Here is a 12,921-nt window from a genome sequence, read left to right as displayed (position 1 = left end):
TAGGGTGCAGAATATGGTGCTGAACCACCACGGTCACATGCAAGCATGCAAAGCCCCTTCAGCTGTGTCCTGTTCTCTCATGTTCTGACTGTTTGCAGCACTACCCTAGTACCAAGATAGAACCAAAAATAGGAGTATTGTATGTAGTATAACTGCTTTGTGGTAAAGCATATTTGCGCTAGAAAAGTTACTGGTGAACCTAAACTAAAATGAGGCCATGAGCTAAGGCACAAATTACCCTGCACCCCTTCTGTATCAATCATCAGTTGAGAAATATGTCACTCTGGAGACTTACGGTGACAAAAGTGTTGCAGAACCAAAATCATTTCCACATCATTTGACCTGAATGTGAATACTCAGAGTATCATTATGCATGTCATTGTGACCATCAGGTCTCATTGTATCACAAGAACGGGTTACAGATGCACATGACTTAAGAAAAATTCACAGTGCTAAAAATATAAAGTCTAACTTTGGGTACTTTGAAGCATCTGTGGCGGAAAGAGGAAGGCTTTTGTCCTGGCTTTGTGGAGCTGCTCTCTGACTTCAGAAGAGGAAGTGATGTAAGAGATCCTTCCCCTGCATTTCTCTTTACATCTCTATTTCAAATCAAAACAAGGTAATATTAACAGGAATATACAGTGGATTTCACCCAGCAATCCTCATGCAGAATAGAACAGTAACAGAATATTTTCTTAGTATTGTCTCGCCTGCTCTTTGTGCAGACCAGTTTAACCCTAATTGACATTCCCATACACGATGTTGACAACATCCTTGCATCTGTAAACACCGTAGAAAATAGGTTAAATGTATACCATTTGGCCATGGAAATTCCCCTTTCACTGAAATAGAGCATGAGAACAGTTACGCTTGACTGCTGTGATGACTTCCCTAGTGAAGGCTGGCCAGCATCTAAAAGTAGAAACAAAGGAAATTCAGATCCTCAGATCCTCTAATACCACTCTGCCTTGTTGGGTCTGAGAGGAGGTATGGAGATGAGTTGAGGAGTCACAATATCTGCTCTTACTCAATGGGACATTTTGCTTGCTAGTTTTAAATATGCTAAATCCAATAATTAAGGCCTAATGAATTTATTTCAATTGACTGATTTCCTTATATAAACTGTAACTCAGTAAAATCGTTGGATGTTGCGTTTATATTTTTGTTCAGTATACAGTTGAAGTCGGAAGTTTACATACACCTTAGACAAATACATTTAAACTCAGTTTTCACAATTCCTGACATTTAATCCTAGTAAAAATGCCCTGTCTTAGGTCAGTTAGGATCACCACTTTATTTTAAGAATGTGAAATGTCAGAATAATAGTAGAGAGAACAATTTATTTCAGATTTTATTTATTTCATCACATTCCCAGTGGGTCAGAAGTTTACATACACTCAATTAGTATTTGGTAGCGTTGCCTTTAAATTGTTTAACTTGGGTCAAACGTTTCGCATAGCCTTCCACAAGCTTCCCACAATAAGTTGGGTGAATTTTGGCCCATTCCTCCGTACAGAGCTGGTGTAACTGAGTCAGGTTTGTAGGCCTCCTTGCTCGCACATGCTTTTTCAGTTCTGCCCACAAATGTTCTATAGGATTGAGGTCAGGGCTTTGTGATGGCCACTCCAACCAATACCTTGACTTTGTTGTCATTGTCCATTTGGAAGACCCATTTGCGACCAAGCTTTAAACTTCCTGACTGATGTCTTGAGATGTTGCTTCAATATATCCACATAATTTTCCTTCCTCATGATGCCATCTATTTTGTGAAGTGCACCAGTCCCTACTGCAGCAAAGCACCCCCACAACATGACTGCTGCCACCATCGTGCTTTACGGTTGGAATGGTGTTCCTCGGCTTGCAAGCCTCCCCATTTTTCCTCCAAACATAATGATGGTCATTATGGCCAAACAGTTCTATTTTTGTTTCATCAGACCAGAGGACATTTCACCAAAAAGTACGATCTTTGTCCCCATGTGCAGTTGCAAACCGTAGTCAGTTTTTTTATGGTGGTTTTGGAGCAGTGGCTTCTTCCTTGCTGAGCGACCTTTCAGGTTATGTCGATATAGGACTCGTTTTACTGTGGATATAGATACTTTTGTACCTGTTTCCTCCAGCATCTTCACAAGGTTGATTTGCACTTTTCGCACCAAAGTACATTCGTCTCTAGGAGACAGAACGCGTCTCCTTCCTGAGTGGTATGATGGCTGCGTGGTCCCATGATGTTTATACTTGTGTACTATTGTTTGTATAGAGGAATGTGGTACCTTCAGGTGTTTGGAAATTGCTCCCAAGGATGAACCAAACTTGTGGAGGTCTACAATTTCTTTTCTGAGGTCTTGGCTGATTTCTTTTGATTTTCCCATGAGGTCAAGCAAAGAGGCACTGAGTTTGAAGGTAGGCCTTGAAATACATCCACAGGTACACCTCCAATTGACTCAAATTATGTCAATTAGCCTATCAGAAGCTTCTAAAGCCATGACATCATTTTCTGGAATTTTCCAAGCTGTTTAAAGGCACAGTCAACTTAGTGTGTATGTCAACTTCTGACCACTGTAATTGTGATACAATTACAGTGGGAATTATAAGTGAAATAATCTGTCTGTTAACAATTGTTGGAAAAATGACTTGCGTCATGCACAAAGTAGATGTCCTAACCGACTTGCCAAAACTATAGTTTGTTAACAAGAAATTTGTGGAGTGGTTGAAAAACGAGTTTGAATGACTCCAACCTAAGTTTATGTAAACTTCTCACTTCAACTGTATGTATTTTAATAACTTGCACATAAAATACCTTAAAATATGATGTGTTTTTCTGAGAGGTATTCAAAATACTTTCAAAAGTGATTTGTTTTTCTGAGACCTATATTTGAATATCAAAGGAAATAATTGCCTGTAGTTGATTTTCTACATCTGACTACTGTTGGACTACCTCGAGTATTTGAAAAGTTGGTATTTTCTAGTAACTACAAAATACAACTTTTTCTGCCACAGGTCTGCTTGCTAGACATTACAAGAAATGGTTTTGTTTCTCTGAATGTCTGTCTGTTTTTCGCTCTCTCTCACTCTCACATAACTACATAGGTCTAGAAACAAGTCAGGTAACCACAGACTGCGTCACAACAATCCATGTTCACTTACAAGAAAGACACTTTATATTTACATTTGTTTTGTCATTTAGCAGACATTCTTATCCAAAGTGACTTACAGGAGAAATTAGGGTTGAGCTTTGCTCAAGGGCACATCAACAGATGTTTCACCATGCAGGGGCCGTAATAACAGCTGCCAGATGTGGGGAGTCTCAAGAGCCCAGTCACATTCTCACAGACAATGGAATGCTTGTGAGTGGCCCCAACAGGAAGTAAGGTCAGGGCTCTTGACCACTCCCTTGAGCAAAGTGGGAGCTGCAAGGTTGGGGGTTCCTCTCTCCTCTGTGAGGCTCTGCAGTGCACTCTCTCTCAAATGTCTTGTCCCATCATAAACTCCCTGACAATGTGCAGTCAGTCCATAATGAGTGCTTGCTAGACATCCAGATTACTCACTGTCCATTCAAACTGCCAACGCTTAAGTGGATGACGTCATTGACATGGAGGTACGAAAAGTATTGGCATCTTAGAGGGTAGGTACGCCAACATGTTGAATAGCCTCTCTCAGTTTCCAGAGAAACAGAACGTTTCCTTTGCGTCTCTTTTTGATTTCTCCCAAATATACAGTGTGTTTCTATTCAAGATAATTTCACAATTTCCCCGCTTCTGAGAGAACTCCTCCCACGCAGCTGGTGGAGGAGGAGAGGTGGAAGGAAGAGGTAGGAAGGATGACTACAGTTGGTGGGTGGGGGGTTGCCCAATCACTGCTTGTCTCTCTTACTATGCAGCTCTATTCACTCTCAACTCACTCACCAACACAGGGGGAGAAAGCAGACAGTTTATGGACTTTATGTTTCATCTGTGTGCGTTTCATTTCCTAGTTTCATTTGCCACCAAGATGTGTGTTATGTGTCATGTGGTCTCTGGTCTGCCATATACAACACCATTACATTGATGTCACTCTTCATCACCATAGACTTCTGGCTTGATAATGACTGACAGAACATCCCCATACTTACCTCTGCCCTACCTTCATGACTGACAGCAGACCAAATGTCATGATGCATAGATTAAAAACAAAAACAAGAATGAGTCAACATGAACAACTGACTCAACGCTTATTTACATGTTTAGCTATGAGACATATCAAAGTGGAAATGCAAAAAAATGTAAAATCTAATTAAAAATAATGAATGGGAAACACTGACATTCTTCAGTATATTTATAGCCTGTATGCCAGAGACAGTATTTCTAGTACTGTAGTCAGTCGGAAGACTCCTCGGATCTCAGGCGTTTAGATTTGGAGAAGCACTGGACTCACGTTCATCCAGGGAGCGTGAGGGCTCCGGAAGTGAGGTGGTGGAAGATTAAAGACTAAAACATCTGGACTTCATTTGTACACTGGACAGAGAAAAACTCACAATGAAAATGCTATCTGTTATCCTGTAAGTCTAATTAGTGACTATGAATAAAGGTAGAGGGTTTTATCTGAATATTATAAGTGAAAACCATTAGCCGAAAAACGGGACTGGTCCTACTACTATTCTGTAGTAGGACGTTTCGACAGTTGGTTTGAGGAAATATGTGTGTGACCGGCGCGTAATGTGCGCGCGCCTCCCTGTTGTTCCATAGCCTGTGGAGCTGTTGTTCTCAGAGTTAGAGAAGGAACAACCACACGGACACTGGGAATAGAGCAACAAAGGAGAAAGTATGAGCCTAACGAAAAGTCTCAGGCATTGTCTTTAAAATATTTTGTATTGGGATTAATTCAGTCTTCGCAGTATTTCATTTTTTTGGAGGCAGAGTAGTTCCAGCTATGGATTTACCTATGACCAGACGAGCAACACTGTCCAGTCGTCATCGGAACTTTTGATTGTCATAATTTTACCCTCGACCCAGAAGAAGACAGCGCTCACAAATCAAGTGAACTTTTGAAAATGCATTTGATTTGGAGATAGGTAGCCACATGATACAACTTTGTCGACAACAACCACAACTACATCGGCCTACTTTGGTTTTGCTGCACCCGCCGACTTCGCACATGGGGTAAGTGGTTTCATGTGTAGATCTACCAGCCAAATTGTACAATTGTGGCGAGTGTACACTCTACACGTGCCGTCGTTGAAAAACAAAGAAACTATCAATCAATGAACAATGTGCAGCGAGTCTGCAACACACGAGGGAGGGCGGTTATGAACTTCGCCCACTTTGGGAAGATATAGTTTATTATTTTATATTAACCTACCCAAAGACCAATTGCACGGTATTTAGTGGCAACCACTGACGTCTAATCACACGGGATTGTTTAACTAACCTTAGTGATATTAGAATTGGGCAGCATGAATGATTACCAGGATGCAGTCAAACGTGTAGAGAGGTTATCTAATATATACAAAGTATATAACGTAAAAGGAAACCACACACAAATTCTAAGAGAAGCTTATGGGTGTCTTGGGTGATGCCTTGTTCAGTGTTCCTCAAGGTTGTAAACTATATGGTTAATCAAACAACCAGAAAATGATCCCTCAATAAATGTATTGTTTTTATTCTCCGAGAATAACAGATGTTTTGGAACGTTGTGTTTAATGAGGAACATGATCCATTAAATATTAACAAGCCACGGTGCCCGCTGCTGGCGGATTCACTGCTGCTCTATGTGTATTGTACTTTGTCGAGGGGGGTGTGCTGTGGTCCCCTGGCTTTAGCTTCGCAGGGGGCTCCTATACGTCTTGTAGTGGTTCGAAGACCCGCTGTTCCCCCCTCGGGTGTTGTCGAGGTCCGCTCATCCGTCACTGTAAAGGGCGCATTGTCCTGAAAGGATGTTTTAATAAAACAAAAGGTTCCATTAAACCATCTCACCGGAGTGGAGCTGCGTGGTGGGCATTCGCGGGATCCGGGTCCCCAGCGCCTGGTGGATTAAACCTGATTTCCATTCTAACATGTTTTCAAGTGTTCCAAAATCAATAAAGGCAAATATATATATTTTTAGCAACACTGTTCAGTTTTATCTTAAAAGAAAGATAAACTGTTCATAAATAGATTGTAAAAGCCCTGACCTACTTGCTGCACACTTTCACAAACCATTACATTAGGCTAACCTATCTGTACGTGTATTATATGCTGAGGTCTTAACTGACTACAAAATCAAATCAAAGTTTATTTGTCCCATGCTTTGTAAACTACAGGTGTAGTCTACGGGCCCTTTCCAACAATGAAGAGAGAAACATTTACAAATTATAGAAAAAAAATGATAACAAGGAAAAAATAGACAATGAGTAACAATAACTTGGCTATATACACTGGGTACCAGTACTGAGTCGAGGTGCAGGGGTACGAGGTCATTGAGCTGGATATGTATTATAGGTATGGATAAAGTTACTAGGCAACAGGATAGATAATAAACAGTAGCAGCAGCGTATGTGATGAGTCAAAAGAGCGTGCAAAAGGTTCAATGTAGATATTTGGTTAAATATTTAGCAGTCTTATGGCTTGGGCGTGAAAGCTGTTTTGTTTCCGGACCTGGTGCATCGGTACTGCTTGCCGGGCGGTAGCAGAGAGAACAGTCTATGACCTGGGTGGCTGGACTCTTCCTCTGACACGGCTTCACATTACAGTTCAGCGTGTTGAATATGTGGATTAAGATGTGTGGAACAAGATATGTCATAATTGTCTGGGTTGTATGGATTTAGGTGACTGTTGTGTGTTTATGACCCATTCTGCTCCTTGGACAAGATGAATGAAATAGTGTTTGTTAGGAGCACAGTTTTGGGTCACACTGACCATGAAAAGCATAACGCAACCTGCACGTTAATGCTCTTTGAAAGAATCGCATTATGCAAAAACACCTTGCACACCCACACAGAATGAGGGTGTCGGTAATCTATTCATGGGTAAGAGAAACACCGAGATAAGCTGATAAGGAGGAGGGACTAGTGTTTTATTACCCTGATAAAAACACCCATCCATCATTCTCTCTCTCTCAGCTCTCTCTCTCTCTCTCAGCTCTCTCTCTCTCAGCTCTCTCTCTCTCTCTCAGCTCTCTCTCTCTCAGCTCTCTCTCAGCTCTCTCTCAGCTCTCTCTCAGCTCTCTCTCAGCTCTCTCTCTCTCTCAGCTCTCTCTCTTTCTCTCAGCTCTCTCAGCTCGCGCTCTCTCAGCTCGCGCTCTCTCAGCTCTCTCAGCTCGCGCTCTCTCAGCTCTCTCAGCTCGCGCTCTCTCAGCTCTCTCAGCTCGCGCTCTCAGCTCGCTCTCTCTCAGCTCTCTCTATCTCTCAGCTCTCTCTTAGCTCTCGCTCTCTCTCAGCTCTCTCTTTCTCTCAGCGCTCTCAGCTCGCTCACTCTCAGCGCTCTCAGCTCGCTCTCTCTCAGCGCTCTCAGCTCGCTCTCTCTCAGCGCTCTCAGCTCGCTCTCTCTCAGCGCTCTCAGCTCGCTCTCTCTCAGCGCTCTCAGCTCGCTCTCTCTCAGCGCTCTCAGCTCGCTCTCTCTCAGCGCTCTCAGCTCGCTCTCTCTCAGCGCTCTCAGCTCGCTCTCTCTCAGCGCTCTCAGCTCGCTCTCTCTCAGCGCTCTCTCTCTCTCTCTCAGCGCTCTCTCTCTCTCTCTCAGCGCTCTCTCTCTCTCTCTCAGCGCTCTCTCTCTCTCTCAGCGCTCTCTCTCTCTCTCTCTCAGCGCTCTCTCTCTCTCAGCGCTCTCTCTCTCTCTCTCAGCGCTCTCTCTCTCTCTCTCTCTCTCAGCTCTCTCTCTCTCTCAGCTCTCTCTCTCTCTCTCTCTCAGCTCTCTCTCTCTCTCTCTCTCTCTCTCTCTCAGCTCTCTCTCTCTCTCTCTCAGCTCTCTCTCTCTCTCTCAGCTCTCTCTCTCAGCTCTCTCTCGCTCTCTCTCTCGCTCTCTCTCAGCTCTCTCTCTCTCGCTCTCTCTCGCTCTCGCTCTCTCTCTCTCGCTCTCTCTCGCTCTCCTCAGCTCAGCTCTCTCTCTCTCTCTCCTCAGCTCGCTCTCTCTCAGCTCTCTCTCTCTCGCTCTCTCTCGCTCTCTCTCTCCTCAGCTCAGCTCTCTCTCTTTCCTCAGCGCTCTCCTCAGCTCACTCTCTCTCAGCTCTCTCTCTCAGCTCTCTCTCTCTCTCTCTCTCTCTCTCAGATCACTCTCTTCAGTGTGCTGGTCATTAAGCCTCTCTAAAATGTTAAAAGCTCCTGATGGTTAAGCATGAGCTAATGTCAATGGCAACAGAGTGCTAAACTAACTGAATGCTCAGATGCACATGGGAGCCACTACAGACAAGAAGCACCAAATAAAGACAAGCAAACATTTCTCCATGATAACATCATTTGAGAGGGGTGATGGGTGGGAGAGGGACATACACAAAACACCTACTCCTTCCATGACATAGACTGACCAGGTGAATCCAGGTGAAAGCTACGATCCCTTATTGACGTCACTGGTTAAATCCACATAAATCAGTGTAGATGAAGGGGAGGAGACAGGTTAAAGAAGGATTTTTAAGCCTTGAGATAGTTGAGACATGGATTGTGCATGTGTGCCATTCAGAGGGTGAATGGGAAAGACACAAGATTGAAGTGCTTTTGAACAGGGTATGGTAGTAGGGGCCAGGCACACTGGTTTGTGTCGAGAACTACAACACTGCTGGGTTTTTCACGCTCAACAGTTTCCTGTGTGTATCAAGAATGGTCCACCACCCAAAGGACAACCAGCCAACTTGACACAACTGTGGGAAGCATTGGAGTCAACATGGGCCAGCATCCCTGTGGAATGCTTTGGACACCTTGTAGAGTCCATGCCCTGATGAACTGAGTCTGTTCTGAGGGTAAAGGGGGGAGGTGTTCTTAATGTTTGGTGTACTCTGTGTATGTAGGTGGAGAACAATATCCGGTGTGAGATGGGCATGTTGTGGGGGTGTGGATGGGACGCCTGTGCTACGGGGGGGAGGGGGGGCTGGCCGACAGGCTGGAGAGAGACACAACCTGATCCAGGCGACTGGCCGTCTGCTTTGGGATCATGTGACCTCACGGCTCATTACACTAGAACAAAACCCGCCACGCCGCCACTGACCTCTGCCAACCCTCTTCACACATGTTCACTTCACACACTCATCTCTGGCCCAAATGACAGAGTCCTGGAGTGCTGCTGTTAGCAGCTCCAACACACCAGCAGTCAACCATCCACACAGTGTAACCAGGCAGACATGACAGCAGCATCCACACAGTGTAACCAGGCAGACATGACAGCAGCATCCACACAGTGTAACCAGGCAGACATGACAGCAGCATCCACACAGTGTAACCAGGCAGACATGACAGCAGCATCCACACAGTGTGGAGGAAGACTGCGAGGAGCAGAAGCGCGTGAGAAATGCAAGTCAAATCAATGGACAAATAAATAAACCAATGTAGAAAGTAAACAGATGGATAAATAAATGGATGATAATTCAGCGGTGGGAACTGGATGTGTGGGATTATTTCTTGGCCAGGTCGGAAGCCGGGTCACATGGGGGGTTGAAGTCGGAGGGAGATGTGGGTGGGGTCGTCCCTAAAGGATGCTCATGTTTCAGCTCCAGTCCTGGGAGAGCGAGGCCGCTAATACGAAGCAGTGAGAAGACTATATCCTTAGGGACGCTGAAGGCTCTTGTTGTCTACTACACACAACCACTTTACTTTAGTCAGCCATTTCTAAAGGGGTACGAACATCAGAAAGATCAGAGAAGGGAACAACGTTCTGGCTTGAACAGGCAGGGTTAAAAGGAAACCGTCACGAGTCAATCCACTACTTACATTTTTAGTCAGTGCTGCAGCTCTTATCTGTATCACAATCAGTGTGTGTAATGGCTTTACAGGGGTGGATCCCCAAATTAAATGTATAAAGTGATCAAAACAAATGTAGTTAGTGCAATACATTTTCTAGATAAAAGGATAAGTAGCATTGTTTTTAAGTGTGTGCATGCTCTTCTCCTTCGGGAAAACATCAGCTGACTCAAAGGGGGTGTGGCGGGTATTTTAACACTTCTGCGCTACCTGCCGTGAGGATCAGTGGAGGCTGCTGATTGGAGGACGGCTCATAATAATGGCTGAAACAGAGCGAATGGAATGGCATCAAACACATGGAAACCATGTGTTCGATGTATTTGTGACCATACCCCTCCAGCCATTACTACAATTCCATCCTTCCCAATGAAGGTGCCACCAACCTCCTGTGGTGTGGATACTCTTGTGCATCCTCTGTTGAAGTTGGTAATCGAGGAGGGGAGCAGCCTCCTTCGTTCGCCTACTAACGAATTGACGCTCGACTACGTATCGGTTTTACCGGGTCACGGAGGAGAGAGGAAGGAGAAGTCAATGAGAGGACGGTCTTTTGCCCAAATGAGAATCTCCGCTAGCCTGAAAAACACTTTTCCTGGGTGTGGCAGCTGTAGCAAAATAAGTGCCTTCTGTTCACAGGCTGCAGAGGTACAAGCTGCAACAAACAGCTGACAACATGTAGCTTTCTGATACACAGCCAAGAACTGGGAGTGTCTCCGATCAGGAAGTATATGGCCTGCTCTGCTTTTTTCCCCCATTCCCAACATCTTTCACAGACACATGGAACTATATCAAAACAACATCTGTCTAACACAGACGTGCCCTCAGGAATACTTTTATAAATATTTAGTTGAGCAGATATTTGGAGGAGGGAAAACGTTTGGTGTATTTCAGGTCAGAATGATGTTTGAACTCCTTATCCAAATCCAACAGCTTTAAAAGGTCCTGTTACATCTCCCGTCTTCTCTAATCACTTAACCATAAAAGTATCCATGGCTACGCACCCTAATACCCTCACCAACACACCAGCATGCCTGACATATCATTAAAGGGATTTGGTTCAAATCATCCTGCACAGTTGTGATAAAGGCATGTCTATATCATACAGTATTTTTAACTTCACTGTGGACCACCCATATACTTAGAGAAGCTTTCTGGAAGCTTACTGCTTACTGAGACTTAGAACTCTGAAAGAAGGTCTGTTCCATTAACAACATATTGGAGATGCATCTCTGTGTGATTATGAGTAAAGATGGATGTGGCAGGCTGACAGACTGTATTGGCTGGCCTACTTCCTGACTGACACACTGAAATGGGATTTTAAGTGAACTGCACAAATTTAAAACGCACACCACGAGTAACTAAACTGGAGTGAGGTCATACAACAGTTCAGGATGCTTTATAGGAGTTGGCAGATCAATTGGAAATGGACGATGTTTGTCTCAACCAAACGTGACAACAGGTCAAATGTTGTAACTCTTGTGAGATCATCTCTCTGCTCCCGGTCAAAGTCAAGTAGCCGTTCTCTCACTGCCCTCGAAACCATACCCCCACAGCATGACAGAGTACTTTCAGACCTGCTCACAATATTATACCATACATACACACATGTATACACATACAACGGTTCCATCAAGGGACTTTTGGAGAGGTTGCAAGGCAGTGAAATAGTTGTAGCATGGCCCAAAATCCCCCAAACTCCCAAATCATTTCAGCTGTTATTGTTAAGGCCCGCTATGACTTCCGCAGAGTCAAACGAGCAAAAGGACAATATAGGAATTAGGTGGAATCATATTACACAGGCTCCGACGCCCGCCGCATGTGGCAGGGGCTACAGTCTATTACAAATTACAAAGGAAGACCCAACAGTGATCTGCCCAACGATGCCTCTCTACCAGATGAACTCAATGCATGTTATGCACGCTTTGACAACAACAACATTGACCCGGATGTGAGGGCTGTCACCGACCCAGAGGACTGGGTGATCTCACTCTCTGAGGCCGACGTGAGAAGGGTTTTTAATCAGGTCAACACCCTCAAGTCCGCGGGCCCTGACGGTATTCCAGGGTCCATTCTCAGAGCATGCGCAGAAGAGATGGCAGGCATATTCACAGTAATTTTCAACCTCTCCTTGTCCCAGTCTGTAATTCCCCACATGTTTTAAGATGACCACAACCATCCCTGTTCCTAAGAACTCTAATGCTTCATACCACAATGATTACCGCCCTGTAGAGCTCACTTCTGGAATCATTTGAGAGGCTGGTTATGGCACACACTAACTCTACCATCCCAGCCATCCTAGACCCACTCCAATTGGCATCCTGCCCCAACAGATCCATAGATGACTCAATCTCAATTGCTCTCCACACTGCCCTCACCCACCTACATAAGAGGAATACCTATGTGAGAATGCGGTTCATTGACTACAGCTCAGCGTTCAACACTATCATCCTCTACAAACTCGTCACCAAGCTTAGGACTCTGGGTCTGAACACCTCCCTCTGCAACTGGATCCTGGACTTTCTGATGGGCCTACCCCAGGTGGTGAGGGCAGGCAACATCACCTCCATCACGCTGACCCTTCACGCAGGGGCCCCACAGGGGTGTATGCTTAGCCCCCCCCCGGTTCAACCACGACTGTGCGGTCACGCATGACTCCAACACCATTATCAGTTCGCTGATGACACGATGGTGGTAGGTCCAATGACCGGTGATGATGAGTCAGCCTACAGGGAGGAGGTCAGTGACTTGACAGTGTGGTGCTTGAGCAACAACCTCTCCCTCAATGTCAGCAAGACCAAGGAGCTCATCGTGGACTACAGGAAACGGGGCGGGGTCGACCATGCCCCCATCCACATCGACAGGCCGGCAGTGGAGCAGGTAGACAGCTTTAAGTTCCTCGTTGTCCAAATCACTAAAGACTTAAAATGGTCCAAACGCACAGCCGTGAAGAAGGCGCAACATCGCCTTTGCCCCCTCAGGAGGTTGAAAATTTGGCATGGGCTCTCATCCTCAAAACGTTCTACAGGTGTACCGGT

The 12,921-nt window shown here is 44.9% G+C and overlaps 1 protein-coding gene across 6 annotated transcripts in view; it reads left to right on the top strand.

Moving 5' to 3' along the window:
• Positions 1-4,440: 4,440 nt before the first annotated feature.
• The window catches only part of LOC106607212 (sphingosine 1-phosphate receptor 2), a 32,103-nt gene continuing 23,622 nt past the window's right edge, over positions 4,441-12,921 (top strand). For 3 of the 6 annotated variants that reach the window (XM_014203937.3, XM_014203935.3, XM_014203936.3), the window contains exon 1: positions 4,442-5,132. The gene's annotated coding sequence lies outside the window, so the exon portion shown is untranslated. Of the gene's footprint in view, positions 5,133-12,921 lie in introns of all 6 variants that reach the window. The other 3 variants (XM_014203939.3, XM_045720480.2, XM_014203934.3) reach the window with 2 other exon arrangements.

This window comes from Salmo salar, chromosome 06 (assembly GCF_965601325.2).
Source record: "Salmo salar chromosome 06, fSalSal1, whole genome shotgun sequence".
Classification (NCBI taxonomy): Eukaryota; Metazoa; Chordata; class Actinopteri; order Salmoniformes; family Salmonidae; genus Salmo; species Salmo salar.
This window is presented reverse-complemented; position numbering and strand designations above follow the sequence as displayed.